General features: G+C 31.2%; 1 protein-coding gene across 5 annotated transcripts in view; it reads left to right on the forward strand.

Moving 5' to 3' along the window:
* LOC106478651 (CUGBP Elav-like family member 4) overlaps window positions 1–1,598 on the forward strand; it is a 484,600-nt gene extending 483,002 nt beyond the window's left edge. For all 5 annotated transcript variants that reach the window (XM_022382285.1, XM_022382287.1, XM_022382290.1 and 2 more), the window contains one exon: window positions 3–1,598. The gene's annotated coding sequence lies outside the window, so the exon portion shown is untranslated. The remainder of the gene's footprint in view (window positions 1–2) is intronic.
* The last annotated feature ends 8,197 nt before the right edge of the window (window positions 1,599–9,795 follow it).

Raw genomic sequence — 9,795 nt, forward strand, 5'->3', positions numbered from 1 at the left:
AGGTAAACTTTATGACAGTGAATTAGTTTTAAAAGACGAATATATATAGAAGGTAAACTTTATGACAGGGAATTAGTTTTAAAAGACCAATATATATATATATAGAAGATAAACTTTATGACAATGAATTAGTTTTAGAAGACCAATATACATGAGGTAAACTTTATGATAGTAAATTAGTTTTCTCAGAAAGTACGCAGACACTTTAATGTTTGCAAGAAATTACATAAAGATGACTTACGAAAATAAGTTTCGAGTATTCATTTTAAGCTGTTTCTGTGAAATATTCTCTCATCTAATTAAATTAAATTCAATATTTGCGAGAGGCCTGTATAAACAGTGAATATTTTTGAAACCTCATTTAATACCAGTGATGAAACCATTCCTCATCAGTTTCACTAATAAGAGTAATTGTTAGCTATGAAGTTTATTAGTTGAATATTAATGTTGGGACCGTCGTTTTTGCAAATATATTCTTCACTTTGAAATAAAGAAATACAGAAAGCTATAGTGTATATAAGTTCATTTATATTTTAGTGTATTTTGTTTCTAAATTCTAAAGCATCAAAGAGATTATAATTTCATATAATATTAATTTTTTCCTACTTGGTTGTTTACTATAGGCATATAGCCAAGCGAGCTTTAATAAAAAGTAGACGTGTGTTTAAAAACATTCATAAACAATTCCTCAATCTAGTTCAAACCTATTATAAAAACATTAGGATATTAAAGTTGTGAAACAAATTCACACAGGATCAATAATAATAATAATACGAAAAATTTAATTCAACCCAAACTTACACATTTATTTTGCTATAGACATGCATTATACGAAGGTTAATAAGTATGTAAAAAAAATCTGTAATCATAAAACTAAAAAACAAATTGCTGTAATTTTTATTGTAGGATCATGACTGTATGTTTCAAAATTATGAAATTATTGTACAGTACTTAATGTTTAATACTCCGAATTTTATAAGATGTTTTAATTTTTGTCTTATTTTTGTGAAATTAGAATTGAATTGGCATCCTAACTTTCCTTTTCCGAATCCTTGGTATATGCACGTGTGCTCACAATAGACAAAAATTTATAAGTTCTATCTAAAGTCATGGTTAAAGTAATAAAGTGTTTATAAAACAGTGTTTATATTGAAAGCTTCATAAACTCTGTCGCGTCATATTGTTTTAATAATGAAAGGAGACAAAAACACAAAACATTAAATGATATATTACGTACCAATAAATAACAATGTAATTTAGAATGTCAAATTTAGTAGAGAAAATAGTAGTTATTAACTGTAAAATGTTTACAAATAATGACTACAGCAAAGGCTTTAATTAGTCTTTACAAATACACTGTAGAGAATTTATCCCAAATCGAAAAGTACTGCATCAATATTTCTTTTACTATATACTTTAAAAGACCTTGAAAGCCTCATAACTTTCACACAGTACTACCTAAAACATTATTTATTATATAACTATTTGGTAGGACACGCTTCAATAGGTGCTTAAAAAGCACAACAAATATATTCATTTTTTAGACTTTGCAAAAAATAAACTTAAGCAACAATGTACAAATAAATTGCTATTTATTACTACTATTTATTACTATTACTACAATTATTTGAAATGTTTAAAATATGATAATTGATAAATTAAAAAGTGTTCCAAAAATGACATCAAGCAGTCTCAACTCAACGCTGAATTTATCCAAGCTAAAACAACAAAGCTTGAACGTTTTTACCTAGCAGTATTCTTGTACATCTTGGACAGTAGTTTTTCACGTCACTATGCTTCAATTTGTTCAATTTTGAACTTATTTGAATGTATTCCTATTTCATATTTTTGTTCTAAAATTGCTTTGTCGCTATATTAAACCCGTAGTCTTTGGTAAATGCAATAATATCTTGTTGATTTGAAATTTTATTTTTCTTTATTTCTGTTTTTAATAATCATCACCAGGGTTCATGCCGGAGTTATTTATTTACATACTTTTCTTTGATGCCAATATTGCCATACGTAATAGTGAATTAATTTTAACTTTATTTGATTAATGCAACAAAACGTATATTTTATATCATTTATGACTGTATTTTATGAGATTAAGCACTTTACTATCATTAGTTTTTTATATTTGTCACAAGATTGTACACGATTTAATTTTGTCTTATTATATTATTAATTTGTATCTTCATTGCTTTTGAAAAATATTTTGCCTTACACAAACATTATTAGTTTTTGTTCCATTTATCACTTGTATTTTAATAATTCCTGAGTTGTTTTAAAGTGCATAAGAGAATTGAAATCATTGTTTACTCTTTTGTGATAATATGCATCAAATAATTTGTTCAACTGTAACATTTAAATATAACCAGAAAAAATGCGCATTGCTGTTTTCGATCACAACAGTCTTTTGTATTTTCTAACGTACACACTCATGCTAGTTTAATGGATATCATGTAACATGAAAACAAAAAATCAAACTTCTTACTTTACCAACAGAATTCAAATTCACTTTAAACGAAATTTGATTTCCTTTCCATAAAAATGTTTAGTATTTTTAGATTTATTCTTTTTAAACAATCCATACAGTATTAGATGTAGAATATTTTTGAATTAGCTTCTTTTGGAGTGGGTTTTGGTAAAAGCAGTAAAAAGTATTTCGAGATATTCTCCTTTCTGAAATTCATTGTGGTAAAGATAATAAAGTGAATATGAATTATGTATATGTTAACTTGAATATAAGTATAAGTTTAGTGTTAGATATAAGAATCAGATGTGTGTAAGATTAAAAGGTGCTTGAAGGCAATGTTAAGTGTACATAGCATATCATTTCTTACGATTCTGAAAGAAATAGGGGGCATTCGATAGACGTATAAAAATATGGTACTGGTACCATGCTGAGTCATTCTGTCATAATACACACGTTATCATCATTGCCTAACGCACGCCATCTTGCCCACTTTCACAGCTTACTCCAACAGCTGAAATATACCTTATACAAATGAATATCTTTTGGTTTAAATTCCGTGATCCAAATGCCATTTTCTAACTAATTATTGTGAAATACATCACTTACATTTTAATTCTATAAAAAAATAGATTGATTTGAAACGTTTTAAGTTATCTCCATTTTCATCTATTTCTCGCATTTTTCTTTTAAAAATGATCTAGATGCACTTAGTATCATCGATAAGACCTAATATATTGTCATCTCATTATCATCCTACTAAAATTGAGTCTGTATGCTATTGTTTATGCTCTGAGAAATAAAGAATCCACTTATTAAAGATTGTTTGAGCGAATTTGATTTATATGTAGATTTATGTTTAACTTATAAACATCTTAAGATACTGTACAGTTTTGGTTCACAGAAAAAATAACACCAAAAGTGTATGTACTCATGCAGAAACAGTTTCAGAAAAGTTAAAGAGATTACGTTCTGTATTAAACCTTCTAACACTATAATGAGTTTCAACATCAAGTCGTACCTTTCATTTCACACATCTGACATATAAAATAAAAGTAAATTCTAGAAGTATATTTACAAAGGGCGAATGTAACAAATAATTATATTACTCCTAATTACTCAGGCAGGCTTTCATGGAATTATTCAAATTTGAAGTTACATAAATCTCAGTATCAGGAAACGACTCCAAAAATAAATTATGTGTAGTTTATTCTCGCTGAACTAGTTTCAACTTGTTTCATTATGTTAACAGTCATCTCTTCGACTAAATCACAAATTCTCTTTGCTTTCCAGACAATTAAGCTCATTTACCATAACTACCTAATAACGTCTAATTCGACTAATTGCAGGTCCTATTAGTCCTATCAAGTAAATGTATCCAAATTCTATAATAAAAACTGTTTTTTTGAGAACATTATTCACACAATTTATTTTGTTTTGGAAAGTGTACAACTGTTAAACTAATTTAACAGTCAACATCCGTCAGCTTCTCTATAACTTTGCAGCTACAGTGAACAACAACATGAGTAGCTGAAGGCTATAGTTTTCACCTCAGTTTTATTATAACATCTACCTTAAGACAAGCGTATCAGCTTTTTTTTTTAGTTTCTTTGCGACTGATCTAACATGAGTAATAATACTTAATAATGATCAACACTATAGCCAAAGCAAATTTACATTTTTATACTAATTGACATGGAATTAAGATAAACCAGGTATTTGAACACTAGAAAGTTTGAAAGTGATAATAAACTACAATAAAATATAATTTATTTTGGCAAAAATACAAGGAATAACTGCGGCTTCGACAAAACCCCACAGAAAGGTCCTTGTGCTGTTAAATATTTTATGAATAATTATGTTCAAGATTCCGATTTTACAGGGTTTCCGACCCTTTTCGACAGTACTTATAACGGACTGCATGACTAAGGTTGTTGGTAGTCAAGTATATCATTGAATGTATTTTATTGTTGTTCTTGGTAATTGAGTTACAGCGACCTGTTTGTATATTAGAGTATTCTTTAGAAGGCGAATGTAAATATATTATAATGGAAGAACCTTTTCCAACGTATTTTATCTGTGATTGTAAGTTTTCTGTTGTATAAAACGAGTGTTTTTTCTGGCCTAGAGATGGCGGTACAGTAATGAACAATACGGCTACAAGTGTCGTTAGATTAACATGACGGTGAAGGTTATTTTCCATTGGTTAGTGTATATGTGTGATATTTATCAATATCTGTCATGTACTGTAAGTATATACATTTGTTTAATATGTGATAATGTTTTGTACATGAGTAACACAACACATTCGTCACATACATAAGTACAAATATACAGAAAGCACAATTTTTCAGGTAATAAACAAATATTGCCCAGATATTGAGATGAATGAGTTTGATAAATACCACATTAAATAGATTAGACCACATTCAGAGAGAAACATGATGTGTTCTGTCTTTATTTAATTTGTAAAAAACCGTAACTCTTTTAAGCGTGTACCTTTCCAGTGAAGAAAAAGAACACTACACCACACCGAGGTATGTTTGCTGTCAAACGCAAAGCTACACAATGAACGATTTTTGCTGTGTCTACTACGGGTATCGAAACCTGGTTTTTAACGTTATAAGCCTTCAGACTTACCGCTGAATTCTGGGAAGAAACATGGTACACCCGGGGTTTTTATTGTTAGTGGTTAAAGAATACGTTCAATTGGAACAAAAATGACATATCTGAGGTCATGATTACAAAAGGAAAGTGGTGTACTAATTATTTCCAATAGTTTGAGTCAGAATATGTGATTGTAATCAATTACAAGCAGACCTGCCCCATTTTATCAAAATATCTCTATTTTGCTAATTCAAATCAACGCTTCCTTTTTAGCGAAACATAAATTGCATATGTATTTATTCGAATTATTGTTTGACTACAATGGTTTCTTAATTTGTAATTTACTGTTTTTTTTTAATTCCATTCTCTAAAAAAACACATGTATACTGGTCCCTCCTGGACTAATGATTGGATCAGAGTGTTTCATTAGTTCACCTTTGTTAATGACCTACGGCTTGATAAGATCATAACTCTCTTAATTTATATTGAAAGACTATTACGGACCTACCAGAGTCAAGTATGTGGTCTTGTGAGTAAACGCAACATAAAGCCTCACACTCCTAACATAGACAAAAAAAACCTCAAGCAGTCTCTCATGCAAACATTTAGTAAAGTGTAATATTCATTTTCATCTGAGAGCTCGGAAAACAAGGATTGCAAAGTATTATCAATCTCTTGGATATATTAAAACTCCCAGAAGTCATTGACAAACACCAGCTTGTCAATGTTCTAGAGTTTCATCTAATTACCACAGAAGTCTTACTGTAGCAGTTGAGAGTTATCAGAAACCATGTTGCAAAACTTTTATCCTAGATGTATAATTAAGAGCTCAGGAAATAGAGGCCACGGGTCTACAGATCTTGCATCTATGTTAACTGCTAAGTTTTTACTAATTCTAATTGCTGTGACTTAGAGGATGTCAGGTGAACCATTTCAAGGAATATCTGCCCAAAGCCATTGTGTAGTTCAGAACATAAGAGATGTTACAGCTGGGTTCAGTCTTACCCATATCAATCTGAATATTAATGTCTAGGTTTGGCATTGCCTGATGGTTAAGGTACTCGACTTACAATCTGAGGATTGTGGGTTCGAATCGCCATCACAAAACATGCTCATCTTTTCAGCCGTGGGGCGTAATAATGTGCGGTCAATCCTGCTATTCGTTGGTTAAAGAGTAGTCCAAAGAGCTGGTGGTGAATAATGTTGACTGCCCTCCCTTTAGTATATCACTGGAGATAACCCTCATTTAGCTTTGCGCGAAATTCAAACATTATTGTCGATGCTACAGCTCAAATTATAATTAAATATTTAATTGACATATGTTTTCAAACTTTTAGAGCATGAGTCTGTCAATGCATTTTAAAGATGCTTAAATATAGAGGCAGAAACCTGAAGATTTGTTTTAAAACTTAATGTTTAGTCTGTGTAACACTCGTCACGATATGTCTGAACTTTTTTTACACATAAAAAATACGAAACCAATATACGAATTAACATTAATTCATCACCAGATTTTATTGTATTGTTTAATGGTTTCTAATGTTGAGTGGGTTCTTTTGTCTTATTTTGTAAAAATAATGCAAAGTCCAGCCTAAATTACAAAAATAAAGGTTTTATTTCTTCTGCCACAAGCTCTACAAATTCACCTAGTGATAGCCCTAATTCACGAATATAACTATACAGTCCATACTTGTTAAATTTTCTCTTGTATGTACGCACAAAATCGAAAATTAACTGACTTTCTAACTATTTAACTGACTCACTGAGTAACTAACTAACCAACTTATTCACCAACTACAACACTTTGATATTTTTACGTTAATATAACATATTTTCCTTCAGAGTCTCTAGAAGATTCGAGATGTTACGTGTACAACACATAAACTCTAGACACTCAGGATATTTCCAGATTTCCAGGCACATCCATCATAATTAGGTCACTCCAAAACTCCCTCTAGCAAATACTGCAAAACATAAAACTAAAACATACTTCACAACACTGCTACCTCACTGGATTGTAAAATATTTTGAACAAACCGAGTACACAAATATAACAATAGTACCTAAACTTAAAATTCCAATATTAGGAATAAAATCGCTCTTTACAATTAACAACATTAATATTCCTGCATCTAATATTACAGTTCTTGTGAATATGTCATTTTAAGTTACAATTGAAATACATTCTGTCGTATTATTTACTTCTTCCATTACGAGTTAACAGTTGAATAATGGATTCTTTCAGTTCTTAAAGAGCTCAATCAGAAACCGCTGATATTTTGATACTGTGTTACCTAATAAGTTCGAATTCTTCCTGAATTGTGAATTTAGCTGTTTATCTGCAATTTTAAATAATTCAAGTTCCATCACCAACTGAATTATAGGATCAATGAATTGGTCATGTGTAAACGAATGCATCATTTTATGTGGAACATCTAGATAAGATTAATGGGCAAGCCTTTCCACATATTCCACCAATTCAACTAAGGTTTTATATTTCTTTTATACTCTGCCCCTGATCTTTGCTTTCGAAACTTCATTATGGTGTGCCACACCAAAATTGTTTGATAAGGCAGCCATCAATGCTTAATAGTTGTTATGGCTTTTAGCCAGAAGATTTCTTAATGTTGTTAAAGCTAGTCCCTTTAAATGGGCAGCAAGATGAAAGGCTTATTGTTCACTACTCAATCCATTTACTTTAGAAATGATTTCTAACTGAGCCTGATATTCTTCCCAGGGTATTTTTCTGTCACAATATGTGGTTTTTCAACTGGCTGATGTTGTTGAATTGGTCAGCTAACTTTTGTAACTTGGTGAAGTTGTGATATAGTTCAAGTAGTCCGGGAAGGTCATGTGACTCATGGTTAGTGGTGTTTGAGGATGGAATTCCTCAGTGGATGCAAAAGATACGACTGATTTTACCATTGCATTTGCCAATTCATTTTCCAGATGTTAATTCTTTCATTGATGATTTTTCTACCTTGTTAATTTTGTGGTTATTATCTTCCTATATTATGTTGATGTCTTTCTGCACTTCTCCAAATTTTCCATTCTGCATTTCATAGATACTTTTTTATGCCACAATTTTGCTGTTATACGGAGGATTGAGTACATCATATTGAAAACAATTTTCAAAATAGAAATCAACATGTCATTTGACAACTGCAGCTAATATGAAGCCGTGGTGAAATGGAATGTATCATAACTAAATTTTAACATTGTTTGGGAGTTTTTAATGTCACCAAAAATGTATCTTATTTGGAAACAGTATGTAACAACCCTTTCAAACACGAAATATTCATTCACTCAAATCATACATATATGGTTAAATCGTGGATTTTAAATTTCCAAGACGAGGGTGTCCCTTGTACTTAATTTTATTGGAAAACAAATAAATATGGATCAACTTGAGGAAACAAAGCAATTCAGAAAAATGCATTCAACAGACTTCGTAAGCAAATTACAGATTCTTGTACTAGGTGAGAATTAAAAGACGCAAAGATCAGTGCCCAAAGCCATACATTTGTCCCATTCAACAGTGTGCAACATAATTAAGATGAGTATCCATCTTGAAATGAGACCATCAGTGTATGGGTACAAGACAATACATACATCCAATCATACTTCCTGTGAATGGGTATTTATGCTCTGTCATATGAAAACATACAGGTCAAGTTCCATGATGCAGTGCCTATGGATTTCTGTGCAACTGAACTGTTGAAGCAAACTCTGGGAAAGTGTCGTTTTCATATACTAAATGGAGTATGGGAAGCATGCGAGAAAACTATTGTTGCAGGCTATTGTCAAGATGCGAGGCTGTCAAATACAGTATGACTACACGTGATAAAATGGACAGTAATGACATGGTAATACTCCAAAATCCTTTGTAAATAATGTACTCAAGGATTATTTGTAATCCTTCCACACATCTCCAATAGCTTTTTACATCTTAGTTTAATCCAGTTTGTTTTTTCTTAATTCGTCTTTAACTCTATTACCTATTTCTTTTAACTATTTTCTTTAATTTCTGAATCTTACCTCTTCAACTATAGGATGGTCATTTTTATTTACAGCCATTGCAACTGCTGCTATGAACTTCTTTTTTTCTTTCAACCTGTTTGAATTTAAGACTTCAAACCCACAGAAACTACATCTTTTAAATCTCTGTATATGGTCTTTGTAATTCTAACAACCCTTGTAACCACTATGCTTAAGGTTAGAATATCTATTATCCTCAAGTGATTCCTTATCATCTCATTTGGTAATCCCTCTATGAACTTGCAGATACCATTTCAAGCAAGATATGTCTTCTCATGTAATCAGAACAGCTAATTGGCAAAGGCACCAGAGGGACGTATTCTTTGAGCCTTGAATTCAGCCCAAAGGACAGTTTTTTATTTTCTGGATCAAAGGTTTATTACAATTGTACCCTAGTCCTGTTGTTCCCCATAAACATATGGGCATTTCACCCTGAAATGACCTTGTTGCCCATAGCCCAATAAAATGTTTTAGTTTTTCCTTTCAGAACAATGTCTGAGTGGAAACATCATCGGCATCATGAGCATTTATTTGATTCTTGAGTGGTTTCACTGCAGTACCAGGATGTGTTGGCTGCTGGTTCACCCTCATCCAAGCTCGAGCTTGATAAGAGGTACCTACTTGAGCAAGATGGTTTGATTCAGATACAGCCATGTAAACACATGTGAAAAATAAGA

The sequence above is a fragment of the Limulus polyphemus genome, unplaced genomic scaffold (assembly GCF_000517525.1).
Source record: "Limulus polyphemus unplaced genomic scaffold, Limulus_polyphemus-2.1.2 Scaffold238, whole genome shotgun sequence".
NCBI lineage: Eukaryota > Metazoa > Arthropoda > Merostomata > Xiphosura > Limulidae > Limulus > Limulus polyphemus.